At 51.2% G+C, this 20,154-nt stretch overlaps 1 protein-coding gene across 2 annotated transcripts in view; it reads right to left on the bottom strand.

Moving 5' to 3' along the window:
• The window catches only part of LOC126519128 (uncharacterized), a 236,007-nt gene that overhangs the window by 61,437 nt on the left and 154,416 nt on the right, over nucleotides 1-20,154 (bottom strand). The window lies entirely within an intron of this gene.

Here is a 20,154-nt window from a genome sequence, read left to right as displayed (position 1 = left end):
GATACGAGACAGCAGGAGGAAATCACCGACGCTCGATGACACCTAAAGAGATGGTTACACAAGTTTACCACAACCTATCGTACTGCGCATTTCACTCACAGCATCGATGTTGCATATGACCATAGCGCTCATGCCAGCAGCGGAAGCCACAGAACGCTGTCATGTTTTCGGCGGTGCCGTTGAAACACAGCGTGACGGTTGCGTGGACTCGGTTTCGGCGATTTTTTTTTCTTGCAGCCAGAGGGCACAGCGCATTATCTGCATGCCTTCTAACCCTGCCTCGCGTCGATACCGTGACGGCACACGACGCCAACGGCGACGGCGCAAACGCGTCTCGAGCGTCCGTAAATTAATTGCCAACAAAACACGGGACAACGAGAATGACCTGAAAGTTTCATGAAAGCTCGCACACACCCTCTGATATGCAAGCAAGTGTCAAGCGATTTCGCTGCGCGCAATGACTACCACAAAAAATTGACAGCCAATTTAACGTATGCATAAGAGCCTGCGCGCTGAAATGACATCCATCCAATTACTTGACATTCTCATTCGAACACGTCGTTACTTCTCACTAGTTGTTTTTTCCTACTAAATGTCGTGGATTCGAGTGCCTTCAATAAAGCTACCTTAATTAAGTCTACCTTAATCAACTTCGCCCAAATTAACTGCTAAGGTCGTGGGTTCGAGCACCTCAATTACTCTACAATGAATAGCGGCATCGATGTGGCAGCGATGTGGAAGAAGCGATGCCAGAGACGACGACGAAAGCGCGAGTAGTGGCACGAGCGCTCCGATTTCCGGCACCTCACAATGCGACATTAAAACATACGAGATCTAAGGCTTTCACCTTAAAACCAATAGAAGAAGCAATATGGTGGCGTCTGCACGTGTTTTCACGCCTTTTCGCTCCTAAGAACATCATGAAACGGGAGGTAGCTGTGTGTGTGTGTGTGTGTGTGTGTGCGTGTGTGCGCGTGTGCGCGTGTGTGTGCGTGTGCGCGTGTGTGTGCGTGTGTGCGTGCGTGTGTGCGTGCGTGTGTGCGTGTGCGTGTGTGCGTGCGTGCGTGCGCGTGCGTGTGCGTGTGCGTGTGCGTGTGCGTGCGCGTGTGCGTGTGTGCGTGCGCGCGTGCGCGTGCGTGCGCGTGCGCGTGCGTGTGCGTGCGTGTGTGTGCGTGCGTGTGTGTGCGTGTGTGTGTGTCCGGTTAGCTTGAGTCGACAAAGAGCCAAGTCGGATTCGACCAGGCCAGAAAACGAGAACAATGCGTACCAAAATATGCTACCGCTTGAAAACAGACAAATACTTGGAAGAACTGCAAGTTTTTTATCTTTTTGTTTTGTCGGCCCAGTGTAAGGGAATGTTTATAAAGCCAAGTTGTAGCTAATACGCACATAAGATTAAACTATCACAAGTCGCGAGCACGATACCGTGCGCAGTCCATCTACACTGAGCTTCCGCTCCCTCATTCCGGCGCCCGCTCGGTCTGAGGTCAGCAAGGCGTCGAAGAACTGCCAGGACTGTTGATGCTCCCGCTCTTTCGACTCTTCCTGCAGGACCTGGAGCTCTCCAGGATCGACGTCTTGGACTTCTTGCGCAGGCACCGCTGCTCGAGCGTACGCTTCATGTGGTCTCTAGACATTCTGATGGAGTCCGAAGGACGCCTGGCCACGATTCTGGCCAGGCCCCCAAGGCAGGCAGCAGGAGAGCCGTTGGGGCGAGGTAGATGATCTGCTTCAGACGCCAGTCAAGGACCATGGATTTGATTATTACGGTCCAAACTTCGCACAACGCCAGGCCCATGACCGCCAGGAAAAGGAGTTGCTGCGGCCTGTGCGCGTGCATCATCACATCGAATGGTATCAGCGGCGAAATCGGTCTTGCACTGAGACACTTGCCACGGTAAGGAAGAGCGCCACCGCGTACTGCGCGTAGCCTCTCGCCACGAAGTTGCATACCGTGCCGATCGCGACCACGACAGCGAGCACACGAGCATGGCTCTCCTGCCGACGTAGTCCACGAAAGCTCCGACCAGGATAAGCGAAACGACAGCACCGGTATTCTGCAGGGTGAAAATGGCGGCCGGCAGCAAACGTTGCTGGCACACCAAGTTCCAGTAGCTCACCGCGCTGGTCTCGGCCGTCCGAACGTTGTACTCCCACTCTTCACAGGGCGCGTCGCGTGTGTCGTTGGTGTCTTGGAGTTCACGCTCGCTGAGGAAGCATCTGTTGTACCACCAGCCGGCCACGGCAGGTCCAGCGGGTGGCTTGCAGCGTTCGTAGACGCGGCAGCGGCTGAAGCGTCCGTCGGCCTCTGTCGGTATGGCAATATTCTTCCCATCGGCTGCAGAGATGTTGAACCCGGCGAGCGGCTTGCACCAATGGTCGTTGTCACCGGTGACGAGGGACACCACGACGGTTTGGCAATTAACCGAGAATGCTCCCAGAAGATTCAGGACGAGCATCCTCTTCTGGAAGGGCCCGTAACCGTAGTCTTCTTCGCAGTCGAACGACTCGCTTGTTCGCAGATCGACGCCTGCCAGTCGCTGTGGTAGAAAGAGGTCCATGGCCTGGTAATGAGATGCTGCTCTTCAGATTGAGAAACCTTGTACGAACTGCATCAGAAGATGAAATTCCAGGTGACCGCAATCTGGGTGCGGACCGGCAGGGAGGAAGGCGACTTCTTCTTCTCCTTTTTCTTCTGCTTCAGCGCACGCTTTTGATTTTGTTTCGTTGTGGCGTGTGGTGAATTTTAGTGAAGTGCTCAATTAAATTCTTTTCACATAAATGCAGTGCCTAAATTTGTGCATGATTTTGTCTTATGCACCGTGTAAGCCCTGGAAATGCCTACGTTTAAGCGCCACACTGTTCACATCCTTAACTTCGTGCATTGCTTCCCGATAGGCATTACACTGGTCACAGGCTATGCGGAAATAGTAACACGAACTAAGGTGAATTCGCACTGCCAAACGCGAAAGCAGCGACGCGTGGTGTTTGTCAAGAGAATAAGGACAAGGATAGGTGCAAGCGCAGGGATTTACCACACATTTTTTAAACACATTTGCGCTTTTAAACCCCTTATGTCACTGTGGCACATAGTCATTCCGAGGGATTGACCAACCATGGTCACACAGCCTTGCAGTGACCCACATCCAGTGGCCCAAGAGTGGCGTAGCCCAAATATAAGAAGTTACAGAAATTCATAGTAACCATGAAATACCAAACACCCTTCCAATAACTAGAGTTTTTAAGATAACTAGGGTTACATTTTAATCACATATCTTATGTCGTGATTTGTGGTCTACTTGGAACAAGAGTGGCCCTTACTGGCACTTCATTTTTTATAACAACTCTGCAGTGTCCGGCATGGCAGCAATCCACCCAGCAACCACGGCAGATGCCGCAATTGAGGAGGGCATTAAGCAAAGGAAGCCGTACGAATGTTTCTTTCTCTTTCATAGTAATGCATGTTAAGAAAGGCGAAATGCTCGCAAAGATTTTAATCCTCGCATGCTACCCAAATCTGGTTAGAATAATTTTGTTTTGTTCAAGTGCATATAGAGTTTGATATAACTGTGTTTTCAGCTAGTCGGCCAAGGCTTATAATTTTTTTTTTGAAGTCCTACTTATTATTTGAAAATCATGTAATCTTGGTGCACCATGCTCTGTTTCCGTTTCATTATGTCTCATGGAGCACTTGTCTTGCGGTCAGTGTAAATAGTTGCGAGAACTGTAGAACCTTCGTATTTTGCGTTACCATCATTCAGTAACCTGCGGCGTGTATCGGCGGTGTGGGGCCTTTTCGTCGACGCGTGGAGTCGGTCTGTATTCGCAGTGCCATTACCTCTAGATATGGTTCCGTTGTGCCATTTTTTTTAATTCGCTATTTGTGTAAATGAGCGCTTAAGTCGCCGATGTCGAGGCTGTTGCTACTTTAACGTTATGGATGAGTGTTTTCGCTTTAAAGCAAGAAAACAAGAAAAAATGAAACAGTATATCTCGTTTTTTGACCAGCGATTCACTTTTAACCGAAAAGACCAAGTGAAAGCAAATTTCCAATAAATCTGAGGCGACGATCTGCGCGCAGCCAGAAGCTTGCATCCACTCCGATGGGAGTATAGCCTAACCAATTGAATGACAAGCGTGAGTCAGCCGCTCAGTTGCGCAATCTTTAGCAATCTTTTATTTTCACTTGTCTGCGTCAGAGACGAAAACATGAACCAGGAAGGCAGGTAAATCAAAGGTGGCGTAAGGAGATGGTAGCTTGGTGGTCAGCCTCCCGAGTTCACAATTGCACATTGCGTCAGTGGCATGGGTTCGAATCGAAGTGGCGCTGCTTGTGAAGAAAGCTTTCTGTGCGCTCCGGTCATGGTGAAGCTCAGAAGGAGGCGGCGGCCTGACGACAGCAGTTGTCGTTGGCGCAACGTAATAAACGGACGGGCACGGTCAACCAAGCATTTAGCAACTATACTGTTGCCACTTTAAAACACTGCGGCGATCAGTGTGTTTGAAGTCCGGCAAGGATCAATGCAGTTTCCACAATATTTTATGTCTATCCCGTTTTCTGCAGTTTCTGCTGTCATAAAAAAAAGTATACGAGCACATGTAGCATCGCCAACGTTAAACAGGAGAGAATGGAGTTGAAACTGGGACACTAGGAACTGCTATGTTTTGAGCATTTGATGCATGTTGGAACTGAGGGAATAATTTGAGCAAAGTTACGGTTCTTATAAATAAGTCATTAGGTATAGCACTTTCGTCGGCGTCCTAAAATCAGTCCTTTGCCCACGCACCAACTTTACGGTTTCAAATTATGCTATTATATATTATTTCGGAGGATCTTTAACAACCCTTACTAGTTTACTCCGTATGAGCTGTGTCTTATATTGCTTCAGTATACTGCAAAAGTACCGTTTCTACTCGAACTTGAGGCTTCTGGAAGAACTACGCTAAGACATCAGACAATCTCTAAGTTACACTCGAGTGATTTCTATTGGTAAAAAAGCGCTCAAAAAAGCAATAACAGACACGTAACTGGGTGGTACAGTGCCCATAATTCTACACGCTTGACATTTGAATTCCTATCTATTTGTTGAAATATTTTTAGATGTCGGCAACTGAGAGGGGCTAAGCGACGAAACCACAAGGAAGTCGTGTACTGTATTGGTTTTGTGTAAGGTTCAACTTATAGTAAGGCCTCAATACGGCACCTTACTTTTGGTAAGGTCCCAGGCACACAACACGGAGAAGGGCGCAACGAGGACAACTGGCAAGCAAAACAGTTCTGGTGATTCGCAGGCGATCCAAGTGTGACTGTCGCATAAAGATGTTTGGTACTGCTATTAAGCGGAAGTGGGCACAAGCGAGTCCCTTTGTGTGATCAGTCAGGGCAACGCCGCCACGAGCACCTAAAGTCTTATCAGAGGTCCCATCTAAAGCCGCAAATATATTCGGAGGAAAAGTCGTATGTTCCTGTCGACAAAAGAAAAATTGATGACTAACAAGCGGTGAAACCAGGAGTTACACGCGAATGTCACCAAAGACCGGGCCACGTTCCTACCCCTGTGATCAGCGAAAATGTACATCGACAGCATGTGGACAAGCGAATGACTGGGACTTCAATAAGGCCACTGCCTGTTTGCGTTGTGTCTAGCACAAGTGAGTAGCATCTGCGATTGGCATTGGAGGGATAGCCGCGAGCTTAGTCAACACCACCTAGATAGCACAAGGCCTTTTCACTCCGATCCATGACGTCATGTTACCTAGCCCGGCTGCCATAGAATACAATGGGGATGATCCCGAGTAGGCAACCGTGATTTTGCCGTCACCGCTTTCGTCACCCCAGCCCACGGAGGAAGGAAACTAAGGAGAGGCCCTACCCCCTCCGCGCGCTAGGAGAAAAGTGTGGCGGAAATGACGTAGTAGGTTCTCACTTTTTTGCTGCTTTTTTATTTTTTCTGTTTTATGGCCACGCCTTTTGGGCCACAATGGCGGGGTTGTTATGGTTTTTGAGCGCTCACACGTGTTGCTCTGGTAGGTTTCGGGCCGTGGCAAAGGCGCTGAGTGGGCGGGTTTGCATTAGTCACCGTGTCTTGTTGCGCTGTGTTACCTGCACCGTGCTCTGCCAGATGTTGCGCGAGCGCGCGCGCTCCGCGCGCGACACCACGCGCAGCGCGGCGTGGTTTCGCGAAAGATGTAAACAAGCGAGGAGGGTGGCCCATAAGGCGGAGCATCGCCATGAGCAACGCCAAATTCCGGCTTCACTTTTGCTTCACAAAGAGTGACGTCAGGGCCTCTCCTTAGTTTCCTTCCTCCGTGCCCCAGCCTTGTCAATGGGAATTTAGGGCCATGTTTGTGACGTCATGGATCAGAGTAACCAGGCATTGCGCTATCTAGGTTGCATTGGCTAAGTCCGCGATAGTCGAGCATCGCCACGTTGAATATGCGCGCCGTGTTCAAGATAACCTGCGACATCAGCAGCGCGGGTAGCCACGGAGGCTTGAGTGGTAGCTTACCATCGGCCGTATTGGGCAACCACACAGACAAGACACACACGTTGCGAAAATGAACATAGGGAAATGGTCATGTGAGTTTAAAAAATATCTTACAGAATGTGCTCCAATTGTGTGTCAACAAACTAAGGAAGACGATCAGCTTAGATGTACGATTTTTTTTTTCAAATTCTGGCGGAGTTCGTATGAGGGGACATAACGACGCACAGAATAGCACGTACCAAGCCATAAGAATCAGCTTGGCCGTATACGTGCATGACACGCCGTGGTCACCTGTCGCCAGCCCATCATGGAATTGTGTGATGAGTTTATCTTAGGTGCTCGGCGATAACAACTTCATATCGTAGACATCAGGAGGACGTTCCTACGGTACAAGATCCCGCACTGCAAAAAAGCAGGCCTGCAAATGAAGGCGTCAAAATCTTGAGTACTACGGCCCTTGTTGATGTTGTTCAAAAAGACGACAGCGTTTTTATACAGTATTTAGTGCTGAGAAAATGAGTTCAAGTTAGCATGTTTATTTGCATCATAAACGCGCGTGCTCACGCCAAAAGTGAAAACATGACATGTGACGATGCCCTAGTACCCTGTGTGCATTACATACGACAAATATTTCTAGAATACCACTTTATGAAATAAACAGAATTATTACAGAATTAGTAAATTAAACAGAATTAGTAAAGTGTAGTAAAAGAAGAAGAACCTTCACAGCATAGTTGTTGATGGCGCAAAGAATGAACAGGCTGAAAACAAAAAAGTCTTGTAGGTCTGTGGAAAACTGGATAGAGCATAAGCGTTTTGGAAACCGGTTAAGGTTACTCCTGAAGGCACAAAACATACTGGCTCAGTCGACCATTTGAGTCTCGCAGTGAGGAAATCCCCAAAGGACGTAAAAACGCATGACAGCACGCGACTGCTTGCAAGCAAAACACGGAGCTATTTTTGAAAATGATACGGTTCGGAATTTCGCTCTTCAATGCAGTAATTTAATTCAAAGTGGAAAAAATTGCTGTCGTGTCCCCGGTAAACTTGACATTAAACGGCTTCAGTCCCATAGCCGTCGAATCATTCACTTACATGGGAGTGTGGCCGTCAAAATAGGCTAGACTCGATGGTTGATTCAGTAAGGTGATGAAGAGAAAGAATGTAGAAGGTTGCAGAAGGCCTCAAGAAAATGAATTTTTGAGTAGCGCAGTCCGGGGACGTGCTATGGTTACAACGCCTATAAAAAATTTACGCAGAAACCCCTCTGGGAGTTGTCTAAGTGTGCGTTGGCATTGTGCAACTTGCTCATCTCCACGCAGCCTGGTGTCATTATCAATGTTATGAAAATTGATCCGAACAGCATAAACGACAGCGCTGCAGCGACAGGGACCGTTATCAACCGTGTTCTGCCGTGATTAAGTGGCGGCTGCATATGGCACGGCTGTGTGGGCCCTATATTGTAAGCGGACTGTGATGGGGACACGGTACACCGAGTGTTGATAGCTTCGTTCGCGCTGCGTTCTCGCCGCTTAGTTCGCGTTGAAGCGAGAGGCAGCACGAAGGTCAATTCGTTCGCTGCTGCGGGCCCTATCTTGAAAGCGAACGTTTTACGTGACGGAGGGACGGAGCAACGGAGTGACGGACAGGTTTCCTCGTTAGGTAAAGAGGCACATAAGTGCCCACGCATTTAAAATCTCAAAAATTATGAACGGAGGCCAACAAAAATGCGGGCATCATGGCAAAGTTGAAACCGCTGCACATCTCAGGACAACTAAATTTACAACTAAAGATAAAAAGTCAACATTGATAGGGTGGCCGAATTTCCGGACAAATAAGTAGACTGCGGAAGGAGTTCAGCTGAAGCCATATGTGCGACATAAGGTTAGAACATCGGCAGGCGTTGAACAGAGGCACCGTAGGTCTTGTAGGCGACGCTAGGGCAGGACAACTGTAGAGTAACAGGCCACTACCAATATGAGCGAAAGGCCTGCTCCTCAGTTACATGGTGAGTCGGTGCTGAAATTAGGGACATGCCCTCTATCAACATGAGAGACGGTGAACTTCATGGTCTATTCTTCAGCGGCTGATACTGATGATCGGCTGATACGGCTGATGATCGCAAGAACTGTGACAGATAGTCTTATATTGCTCATTATTTCCTTTTTTGTATTTTCACATATTTCCTACTCCTGATACCTATATACGCATATTCCTTACCCCTGTGCAAGGTATGGATAACCTGTCTGTATATCTACCTTTCTCGCTCTTCAGCCACATAGCGAATGGAGGAAGGATGGAGGAAGGAAAACTATAGGAGGGAGCATTACGTCACGCAGCCAGCCTTGGCAAGCGAATGCAAAACCTTTGCGTTTAGGTCACGGAGCAAGAGTCAAGATTTGATGAGACGTTTGGTTCCCAGTAACAATGCCACGAGTTTTTATTCGGTGCTTGCTTGTTCGGCTTCCCTGCCATGGCTCTGAGTCCAGAGCAGTAACACTAAAAGCAACCAGGTACTTTGTGGTGTAATCATGGGTCAGATGTGGTGTGAGCCACATCTGACGTGGTTCACTCGGCTCCTGCATTTTGCCAACTTTTTCGGATGTTTTTCGAGTGTGTACCCCTGAACTTTCTACATTTTCGGATCTGTGAAGTCAACAGGAACACGCCGATACCAGACTTTTGTGGGTGGGTGGAATTTGTGACATTTCTTGCCGTTTTTCTTTCGACTACGTCGTGACTGTGTGCTCAGCCTAACCGTGTTGGGGTTCGTGAGGCGAGGCATCGCTCACCCACCTCTTCTCGTCGGAGGCTTTTCCGCGGACTTCGTGATGGAGTGTGAGGTTGAAGGGGAGTTTTTATCCCCCGAGGACTTAACTAAAGACTCCGGGTGGCAGCTCGTCATCGCTAGACGTTCTTCAATGAGAATCAGAAACGCGGCCAATGCCAGTGCGGCCGACGTTCAGCATAACGCCGGTTCCAACGCTCGGCGTCGCACCGACCGCGCGCGCATTAAAAGCAAGATCATTCGAGGGGCCAGGATGCCTCCGATGTCCAAGGAAGAGGCAAAGATCGTCGTGCGGCCCAGGGGAGGCCTGTGTATCAGCAAATGCAGACCTACCGCAGTCGCCGACGGCAGGCTCCCGGGCTCGATTCGGCGTCGCGGGACACCGACACGATGTGTCCCAACTTTCAACAAAACATAATGGTGATCAGCACACCAAACAGGGACAACGGTGCACGCTACGTCGGAATCGAGGGCATCTCCGTCGCCGGTCAACGTTTCGAGGTGAGCGCTTACGAGGCCGCCCCCCCCCCCCTACACTTGCAAGGGCGTCATGCGACGCGACTCCCTTACCGACGGGCCTGCGGCGATCGACAAAAGCTCGTCAACCCGAGAAATCCCACGGCGCTGGGCGCCAAAAGAATCAAGAACACCGGCACCGTGGTGGTCCTGTTCGAAGATTACCAAGTGCCAAATTTTGTCTCGTACAGCGGTACTATCGTCAGGTGCACTTTATTTCGCAAGCAAATGGACGTTTGTTACAGCTGCGGCAAACTCGGGCAATGCTCCGACGTCTGCCCTTCGCCCAACGACGCCATCTGCAGAGGATGCAGAGAAGCAAACCCCGACGCTCAGCATAGGTGCGATCCCAAATACAAGCTTACCACCTCACCACCGACCACCTTACCGCCACCAAGGAGCGCAAGTGACGATTTTAGACGCCGTCTCTCGTCAGGCGCAGACAGGGGAAACGCTCCCGCGCCCTCAACGCCGAGCACTTTCCTCCGATGGAGGGCGCGAATCAAGCCAATTGATCAAGCCCGGCAAGCATCACCGGAACGCCAATACGGTCGCAGTCGCTCCCGGTCCAGGCGGAGATCCAGGTCTCGTGGCCGCTCCAGGGGTCGCACCAGGAGCCAGTCCGTCTCCAGGGCCAGGTCGATGTCAAGATTCCGAGTCAGATCGAGATCCATATCCGGTTTCAAGGGCCGCCCGGGTTCCAGAACCCAGCCAGCATCTGCACCTCAGCCCGCCTCCACACGTTGCGGGAAGCAGCCGACCCTCGTTTGGGCCGATCTGGCACGTCCCAAGCCCGGTGCCAATATAGAAGCTGCTCAGGCACCTCGTAACGACCCGCACCCAGAGCAAGCTAGGGACGCGGAAGTCATTCGCTTTGGCAAAGAGAACGACGACCTCAAAAGCACGATCAAGAGGCTAGTTAACAAAATGGCAGAGATCAGGAAACTCGTTTCGAATGTGTCGGATAACGGTGCGCCAGGCAGGGCCGCAGAGACTCCAATCTAAGCTCCGTCAGACGGTACTGCGACGTCCTCCAAACGCAGAGAAGTAGTAGAACAAACAGGCGAATCGGGAGCGTTGTCCGCAGAAGTCAGCGAGATTAAGCAAACTCTCACTGGGCTGGACGATGGCCTCAAACAGGTCACCGCTAGCGTCAGTTGTCTCACCGATAACGTTCGCCAAATTCAGGTTGCACTCGGAGACCCCAACAGGGGCCTCGGAGCTCTCGCTGATCGAATCGACACCATTGAGGCGCGAATGGCTTCATTCGCCTCCGTCGTACAACCGCTAACCGTTCCCGCCATGCTAAAGGAAGCTAGACTTCAGTATCCCACCAAGGCGGCGACAGAAGGTCCCAGTCTTTGCGCAGCCCTAACTGCCCCGTTAGGTGGTAGTCCGTCCATTCCGCCATAATGGATAGGTCCAAAGAGTTTTCGCATTTGGCAATGGAACTGCAGGGGATATTCTAACAAAAAAGCCACTCTGCAGCAGTTTTTCAGGTCTTTCGCTGTCAAACCTCAAGTCATTGCTCTCTAGGAAACATTAGTCTCCGCCGCCTCGCTCCAGGGCTACAGGGCCGTGTCGGGCCGGCCCAGGGGCGAGGGATTTGCACCTTGATTGATAAAAGGCTGACTCATCTATCCCACGACCTCAAGCTGGCGAGTAGTAGAATTGAATATGCCATGGTTGAGATCCTGCTCCACGTACCGTAGCGGAATCAGCGCAGAAACAACGTGTTCGTCCTCATTATCTACAGCAACCACAGGGACTCGCGCCAGCAGTTCAAGACCATCCTCAAGAAAGCGACCGACTTGGCCGGCCCTCGACCCTTAGTCGTCGTCGGTGACTTCAACGCACCGTACGGCATCTGGGGTTACGTCTACGACACTACCAAGGGGCGCAACCTGTGGCAAGACGCTAGCGAGATGGACCTCACTCTGGTCACTGACAATTTTCCTACGCGCATCGGCAACTCCGTCACCCAGGACTCGACACCCGACCTCGCGTTCATCAGGAACGTTGAGGACGTGGGCTGGGAGATCACCGCCATGGAGTTCGGCAGCGACCACTACATTCTCGAGACCAAATTCAAGGTGTCTCGGAGTAGGATCATAGAATTCACGTTCATCGATTGGGACCCCTTTCGCAAGATTCGCGAAGAACTCGGAAGAGCCAGGGCACCCGCCACTCTCGAAGAATGGTGCGAAGGCGTCCGGAACAACGCTTCCGCGGCTACCAAGAAAGTTGACACCGATCTCGACGTCGAGCGAATGAACAGCAGACTTGCCCACCTGATCGAGGCCAAAAACGCCCTGCTCCGCCGATAGAAGGGTCAAAGGCTAAATCGCAGATTCCGAAAAAATATCTCGGAGCTCAACAATCTGATCGATGATCACTGCAAAGCGCTATGCCAGCAGCAGTGGGACGAGCTCTGCGAATCCATCGACGGACAGATGCGCAACGGCAAATCCTGGGGTATGCTCAAGCCACTTCTCGACGAAAGCGGCTCGAAGTCAAATCAGAGGCATACGTTGGGCCGGGCCCATCACGAAGCCACCTGGTCTCACACGGTCGATGACCTCGTCTCAAAACTTGTAGAGAAGTACTTGCCCGTCCGTCGCGACGGAGATCCGGCGACCCAACTCCCGGATTACCGAGACCCTCCACGCCCCGAGCTCGACGAAGACTTCTCCGTTGCCTAGGTCAGACAGGCCATCCTCGCGCTCAACCGCAAGTCTGCGCCGGATCCGGACGGACTCACCAACAGAATGTTGAGAAACCTCGAGGACACGTCGATCGTCTTTATGACCGACAAAATGAACGAGTCCTAGAATAGCGGCGTTGTTCCTGCAGAATGGAAGATGGCCTGCACGGTGCTCATTCCCAGGCCCGGCAAGGCCCCGAACATCGAGAACCTCAGGCCGATTCCTCTAACCTCCTGCGTCGGCAAGGTCATGGAGCGCGTCGTCCTCAACAGGGTCAACGGGTACCTCGAAGACAACGAGCTTTACACGTACAACATGATCGGCTTCCGCGCCGGACTCTCGACGCAGGATGCAATGAAGCTAATAAAGCATCAGATTGTGGATGGCCGGTCCAGAGACGTCAAGGCTTTGCTCGGTCTAGAGCTCGAGAAAGCTTTCGACAACGTGCTCCACACCTTCATCGGAAAGACCATTTCAGACCTGGGCCTCGGTTCCAGACTCCATAGATGCATCAGCTCTTTTCTAACGGACAGAAAGGCCAAGCTTCGCACTGGGGACTTCCGCTCCGACGATGTGCCCCTCAGAGGGGGGGGGGCACTCCTCAGGGAGCCGTCATCTCACCCACACTGTTTAACATCTGTATGATTGGTCTTTCCGAGAGGTTGACACGCGTAGAGGGCGTCAAGCACACCGTATACGCCGACGACATCACCTTATGGTGATCCGGCAGCTGCGAGGGCAGAGTCGAAGAATCCATGCAGGAGATTATCGACATGATCAAGGAGTATCTCCGCCCCACCGAATTTCGATGCGCCCCCGCCAAGTCGGAGCCTCTGCTTTCCAGAAAATAGAAGGGAGGCAGACCCAAAGATTGGAAGCCAGTCTCCGAAAGCAGCATCAGTCTTTGCACTTGTGACGGGGAAGGGGGGATACTCAGGGTCGACGTTATTCGGATCCTGGGCATGTTTGTCGAATACAACGGCGGGAACGGAACGGCTCTCCGCAAGATCATCGCAAAGACGGACAACGCTTTCCGCCTCGTTCGCAGAACGGCAAACCGGCACCGAGGAATGAAGGAAAACAATCTCCTCAGGCTTATCAATGCCTTTGTACTATGTCACTTTACGTACACAATTTCCATGCACAACTGGCTCAGAGCGGAGCGAGACAAGCTCAATGCTCTCATCCGCCCAGCGGTGAAGAGGGCTCTCGTGCTACCCATCAGGACCCATACCGAGGATCTCCTCAATCTGGAGGTGCATAACACTGCCGAGGAGATTGCCGAAGTCCAAAAACGCGCGCAACTCACTCACCTGAGCACCACAGCGGCAGGTAAACACATCCTCGAAGAGCTGGCTTACCACCATGCGGGATTCCCGATGGTCAGTACCTCGATCCCTAGGTGCATCCGAGACACGTTCGCAGTGGCCCCTGTGCCACAAAGCGTCCATCTCGTCCATAACAAGGGCAGACGCAAGGCCAGAGCAGCAGCCATTTTCAAATAGACCAAGCAACGAGACATTAGAGCAAGCTTCGTCAACGCCGCAGAGTATAGCGATGGAAAGACCTTTGCCATCGTTGTCATCGACTCCAGCGGCCAGATTTAAAATAGCGCCTCCATTCGCACTTCAGACCCCGGAGTCGCCGAGCAAGCCGCCACCGCCCTCGCACTGCTAGACGGTCGTGGGCCCGAGATATATAGCGATTACAAAACGGCAGTTAGGGTTGCATCGCCAAGCAAGCTGCTCGTCTTATTAGCAGCTCGAGTCGATATGCTCTCACGCATCATTCAATCCACTGGTTTCCCGCTCACGTGGGGTCGGTCGAGGGTGCTACCCCGAACCTCAATGAGTCTGCTAGTGAGGTTGCGCGTGACCCCACCAACCGCGTTTCCTCTGCAAGAAGCACCTACTCCCCTCCTCCCTACGGCCACAGGGACGCTCCCGCTACTCACGAGATTATTAAATTCTTCTACATGTATAGAAGGGTCCTTCCACCCTCTCACCCCAAGTTGAATAGAGTGCAAGCCGTTTCGCTTAGACTTCTGCAGACCAGCACGTATCCGTGTCTGTCCGTTCTCCGCGAGGCTTACCCGGACGTGTATCGCGACGACGCCTGCCCGTCCTGCGGCCAGACCTCCACTCTACCTCACATGCTCTGGGAGTGCGGGTCGACATACCCCAATTTCATCAAGGGGGAGTGGGACTCGCTTCTGCGTAGCACCGCTCTAGACAAGCAAATCCTGGCCGTCCGGCGCGCCCGCGAGCGGGACGGTGGGCTAGACCTGCCGGTCCCAACGTGGGACTAGCCGGGTGGGCGACGAGTTAGCGTCCTCGCTGGACCTGCAATAAAGTTTCTTCACTCACTCACTCACTCACTCACTCACTCACTCACTCACTCACTCACTCACTCACTCACTCACTCACTCACTCACTCAGGTGTTAGGCCGTCAAGTTTGGATTCAATCGCGTTGCGGTATGCTCCCTTCTATCTCTTTCCTTCCTACATGGTGATTACCGACAACGGCTTACGACTAGCCCTTTCATGACTGCGAAGCACTGTGCAAGACAAAAAACATAGACATTAATGAGATTCATTATTCATTTCTGGGTGCTGCAGTCATCAAAGTATACATTTTTCAATGTGACAGCGCAGGACAACAAAGTTTAAAGCACTATAACGACTTTTTGTTCAGTAAGTAGTAACGAAAGAAGAGGACCCCTTCTAAGGGCACGCGACAACGAGGCATAGTCAAAAGCGCGCGCTCAAGAAGAAGAAAAAGACGCCTTCCTTTCTTCGGTCCGTACAGATAGCTCTCATCTGAAGTCTTCAGGTATAGTTCGTTCAAGCCTTCTGAACCCCAAGTGCCACACCTTACAACCAGGCCATGGACCTCTTGCTCCCGAAACGACTGGCCGGCGCTGATCTCCGAACAAGTGAATCGTTTGACTGCGAAGAAGGCTTCGGTTACGGGCCTTTCCAGAAGAGGACGCTCCTTCTGATTCTTCTGGGAGTCTTTTCGCTTAATAGCCAAACCGCCGTGGTGCCCCTCGTCACCGGTGACATCGACCATTGGTGCAAGCCGCTCGCCGGCTTCAACATCTCGGCAGCCGATTGGAAGAATACTGCGATACCGATAGAGGCCGACGGGCGCTTCAGCCGCTGCCGCGTCTACGAACGCTGCAAGCACCCCGTTCAACCCAGCAGTTCCAGTGAAGATGGGAATGCTGGCGCTGGACCTACCGAGGCCGGCTGGTGGTACAGCAGATGCTTCCTCGGCGAGCGTGAGCTCGACACCAACGACACAAGCGATGCGCCCTGTGATGAGTGGGACTACGACGTTCGGACCGCCGAGACCAGTGCGGTGAGTTATTGGAACATGGTGTGCCACCGACGTTTGCTGCCGGCAGCCCTTGTCACCCTGCAGAATATCGGTTCTGTCGTTTCGCTTACCCTGCTCGGAGCCTTCGTGGACTACGTCGGCAGGAGAGCTATGCTCGTGGGCTCCGCTGTTGCGACGGTGACCTGCACGCTGTGCACATTGGTGGCGACAAGTTACGTCAGTTACGCTGTGGCACGTTTTCTTAACGGGGGCAGCGTCGCCGCATACACGATTTTCGCCTTCCTAATCCCATTCGAGGTGATGACGCACACGAACAGGCCACAACAGGGCCTGTTCCTGGCGGTTGTCAGTGCGGCGATGGGCGAGATTTGGAAAGCGATCGTCAAATCTGTGGTCGTCGACTGGCGTCTGAAGCAGGTCATCTTCCTCGCTCCGATGGCTTTCCTGCTCCCCTCTTTGTCAGCCGCAGGAGAGTCACCTCGCTGGCTTGTCGCGAAAGGAAGGCTGAACGAGGCAGAAGCAGTCATGATGCAGGCTGCCAAGACGAACAACTTCCCGCTTGCGACCACCGCCTGTCTCGTTCAAAAACTTAGGGAACTGGTCGAGAAACGCAAGGGTCAGGAAGGCGCAGAAAAAGACGACTTGATCGACTGTCACTCCCTCCGACGTCGAGCGTTGGCCATGTTCCTTGTCTGCTTCTGCATATCGTTCGTCTTTCACGTCAGCACTTTTTCGACGGCGCGTTTGGAGGATTTCTGGATCCCCGGCCTCACGGTGGTCGTCGCGCTGTTGACGTACGCGGCGATGCACTTCCTGGTGACCGGCGTCGCTCTTATTACGGTACTTACCAGTTGCTTCGTACTGATGGGCATCATCCAATGCGCGCTTAGTATCGCCGCCGGCGCCGCCGGACTCGGCACCGTCACCAAGGTCTTGCTCGTGCTATCCAAGGGCACGTCAAATGTGATTTTCATCCACTGTTACACATACGTGCTGGAGCTGTTCCCGTCGGCCGTACGGGGTGGCGCAATCTGCTGGGCGTTTGCCAGTGGACGCGTCGCGGCCACGTGCGTGTCTTTGACTTTCATACTGAAGCCGACGGGACACGAAGACGTGCTCTTTGCCATGACGGGACTGCTCCTCTTCGCCTGTCTGCGTGTCATCCGTGCCCTGCCACGCACGACGGTGGTGGAGGAAGCGAAAATCCTGACCAGGCGAGCTTCGGACTCCACCAGAATGACCGTGGACCACATGAAGCGGACCCTGGTGCGGAAAACTAAAGATAAGGCGCTCAAGACTACAAGCACGGACAGCTCCAAGTCCTCCGGCAGGAAGAGAAGGAAAAACGGTGCCAGCGGCATTTCGGGCAGTTCGAAGAGATCCCGTGGCTTTTGCACCGACGACATGGAAAAGTGACAAGCAGCACGCAGATTGTGCGCACTCCTTTGGTGGTGTCGAGTTCTCGAAATTTACGAAGCTGCCTCTAATATGCTCGTATCAGGTTCAAATCAATTGTATTAAGCCAGCCTTGCTCTGAAACTAAGCTTTTAGAAACTAGAAGATATTCTATATTTTCGTATCTTTGATGGACCGGTATGTTCAATACGTATCTTACTTGTTTAATGGTGTGCAATATATAGATTTGTATTCATAGCCAATGCGCCCACGCTCTCAAAGATGCCGTGTAGACTTCTCTGTAATAAAAACCCATGCAGTCTTTTTAAAGAGACCGTTTCTTTCTTTCTCTCTCTCCGTGAGACCACCACTACAGGTTGACTCTGAATTACAGGCGCAGTGGGAAAGCTGCGAGACAGCAGGTTTAGAGCAGGATTTACCAATTTCTAACACGTGTCTGCAGCATAAACCGCCTTTTTCCCTACGCCTCACAAGTCGTAGTGTAGACTGCTTTGTACTCCGTACTCCAGACTCCCCCTGCCCCCCTGTTCTACAGTCCTTGCTGAGTGCGATTAGCATACTCTTCGTATCTAACTTCTTTCACATACCTGTGAAGCAAAAAGTTGACTACTAGCTTGAACCACTGGGTATATGCCAGAATAGAAAACTTGCTGATGGCTGCTGCCTCCGTTAGTAGACAACTTGGGTCACTGGATATACGAAAGTGGCATGCGCTCATTCTTGGCCAATCTCCCAGCATTAGAGCATGAAGACGACACAAGGAACGCGTAGCATTATACACTTATAGTAAAGCGATAGCACCCCACCAAAGTCGAGCGCGTCCGCTTAACGATTGGCCATTTCAACAAAATTGCAATGGCTATTCATTAAGGCAATTCATTATATGGCTATGTCGCAGCTGGCGATGCCACTCATTCTACCCATGCTGGTGGCGGAGAACCAACAAGACACTTCTTAATAGTATCTGTGTGTAGATCATCATCATCATCATCATCATCAGCCTAGTTAAGCCCACTGCAGGTCAAAGGCCTCTCCCACACTTCTCCAACTACCGCGGTCATTTACAAATTGTGGCCATGTCGTCCCTGCAAACTTCTTAATTTCATCCGCCAAACTAACTTTCTGCCGCCCCCTCTTACGCTTCCCTTGCCTTGGAATCCACTCCGTAACCCTTAATGACCACCAGTTATCTTCCCCCCTCAATACATGTCCTGCCCATGCCCATGTCTTTTTCTTGATTTCAACTCAGATGTGTACATATGTATATAAAGAAAATGTATGCGAAGAAATGTATATAGAGCAATTAAAGACAGCTCATCAATCTACTCAATAGACACTATGCATTTTTGCTGATCACAACTTTCCCTATCGCATTATTTCCATCATCATAATCACAACAATCGTCATAATCAATGAAGCTATAGCGATTTAGAATATAATTTATAAAAAAGTATATAAAATATAATTTCGACAAATTTTTATCGTGAGTGAATTCAATCAATCATTATTCATCATACCTTATAAAACATTTCACCAATTACACACCAATGGTAAGATAGATTGCTATAGTCGACTAATGTCGCCACCTTAGTACAGGGTTTTACTTGTGATGTTTCACAGGCACTTCTAGACGTATGGGCACATGGTATAGCAGAATGACCCTTCCTCTGTAGGGGGTAATCGAAGGTTAGAGGCAGGTTGAAGGGAAGGAGGATGGCGTATCCTAAGGATATGGTGCTGGTGTCGGGCGCCTTTAATTACGTGAGGGGCACTCAGGCGAAGGTTGTCCATGAATGCAGCACAGAGTGATGCAACCAGTGCATCAGTCGCCGCCCTCAACAAGAGAATGACGTCTTCTCTAACACTCTGCACGTGAACCTGAATTTCGCGCTGTCAGAGCGGTAGTTGTTCTCGGTGAAGTGGCGGTTGTGTTTTCAAGTTCATCTGTCGACCGGAACGCTGTGTGCTTGGAAATCCTCTCGGGCAAGCCCTTCGAGGGTAATGGCGCACCGGAGCATTGAAAGGCATACCAGTATATAGCGGTGCTATTGGAGTGATCGTGTGATGCCACGTTGTAAAAAACGCTGATAAATGTCCTGTAAGTTCTGCATAAACGCGACTGATGCGATGTAATCACCACAAAAGGTTTTGTACATGCCCTTTTTCATATAAAGACGAGAAAAAATTTTGCTAGCGTCTTATGGTTACGTCTAACCACATTACCGTATAATACGTCTGTGCTGGCATATCTCCACCAGGCCGAAATTCTTCCATTTACGGCAGTCAGTATACGCACGCCATAAACGCACGTGCTGCGAGCTCTTACCTGTTTACTAAACAGCCCAGTTTCGTTGGCCGAAGCGAAAGCACGTAGCCCGTTCGTATATGGCGATCCCGGCACGCAAGACTTGGAAGCTGCTGCTGACATTTTCTTTGCCTTTTCTCCACGAGTGACCCCCAAACAAGAAAAAGAAACAGAAACCAAATCGCTCATACATTTTGTTCTCCCGCTATGAGCTTGCGAGCACGAAACACAGCGCCGTCAAAACGCAACAGTGCAGACAGAACGCGTTCGCCGACCGAAAACACACCAAAACGGCATAACCATCTTCAGGTGTGTTGCTGCAGTTATATGCGCAACAGCACGACATGCTCAAGCACAGAGAGTAGGAAACAGCGTACAAAGCTTGCTACGCCGAGCTGAGGCGCTGAGCCACCCGAGCTGAGGAGATAAATGGCGCGAACGCAAAAGAAACACACAAGCAAAACGCAAGATCCGTGCGTTTGCAAGAGCAACGGCAGGGATACCAATCGTTGTGCAGAAAAACGGGGGCAAAACTAGTTGACGCGGGGGGGACGCATGGCGGCAGCAGAGTTCAAAGGGTGGCGGTACTTTCA

The sequence above is a fragment of the Dermacentor andersoni genome, chromosome 10, assembly GCF_023375885.2.
Source record: "Dermacentor andersoni chromosome 10, qqDerAnde1_hic_scaffold, whole genome shotgun sequence".
In the NCBI taxonomy this organism is placed as follows: Eukaryota; Metazoa; Arthropoda; class Arachnida; order Ixodida; family Ixodidae; genus Dermacentor; species Dermacentor andersoni.
Note: the sequence above shows the minus strand (reverse complement) of the source record. Positions and strands in the feature narration are given on the sequence as shown.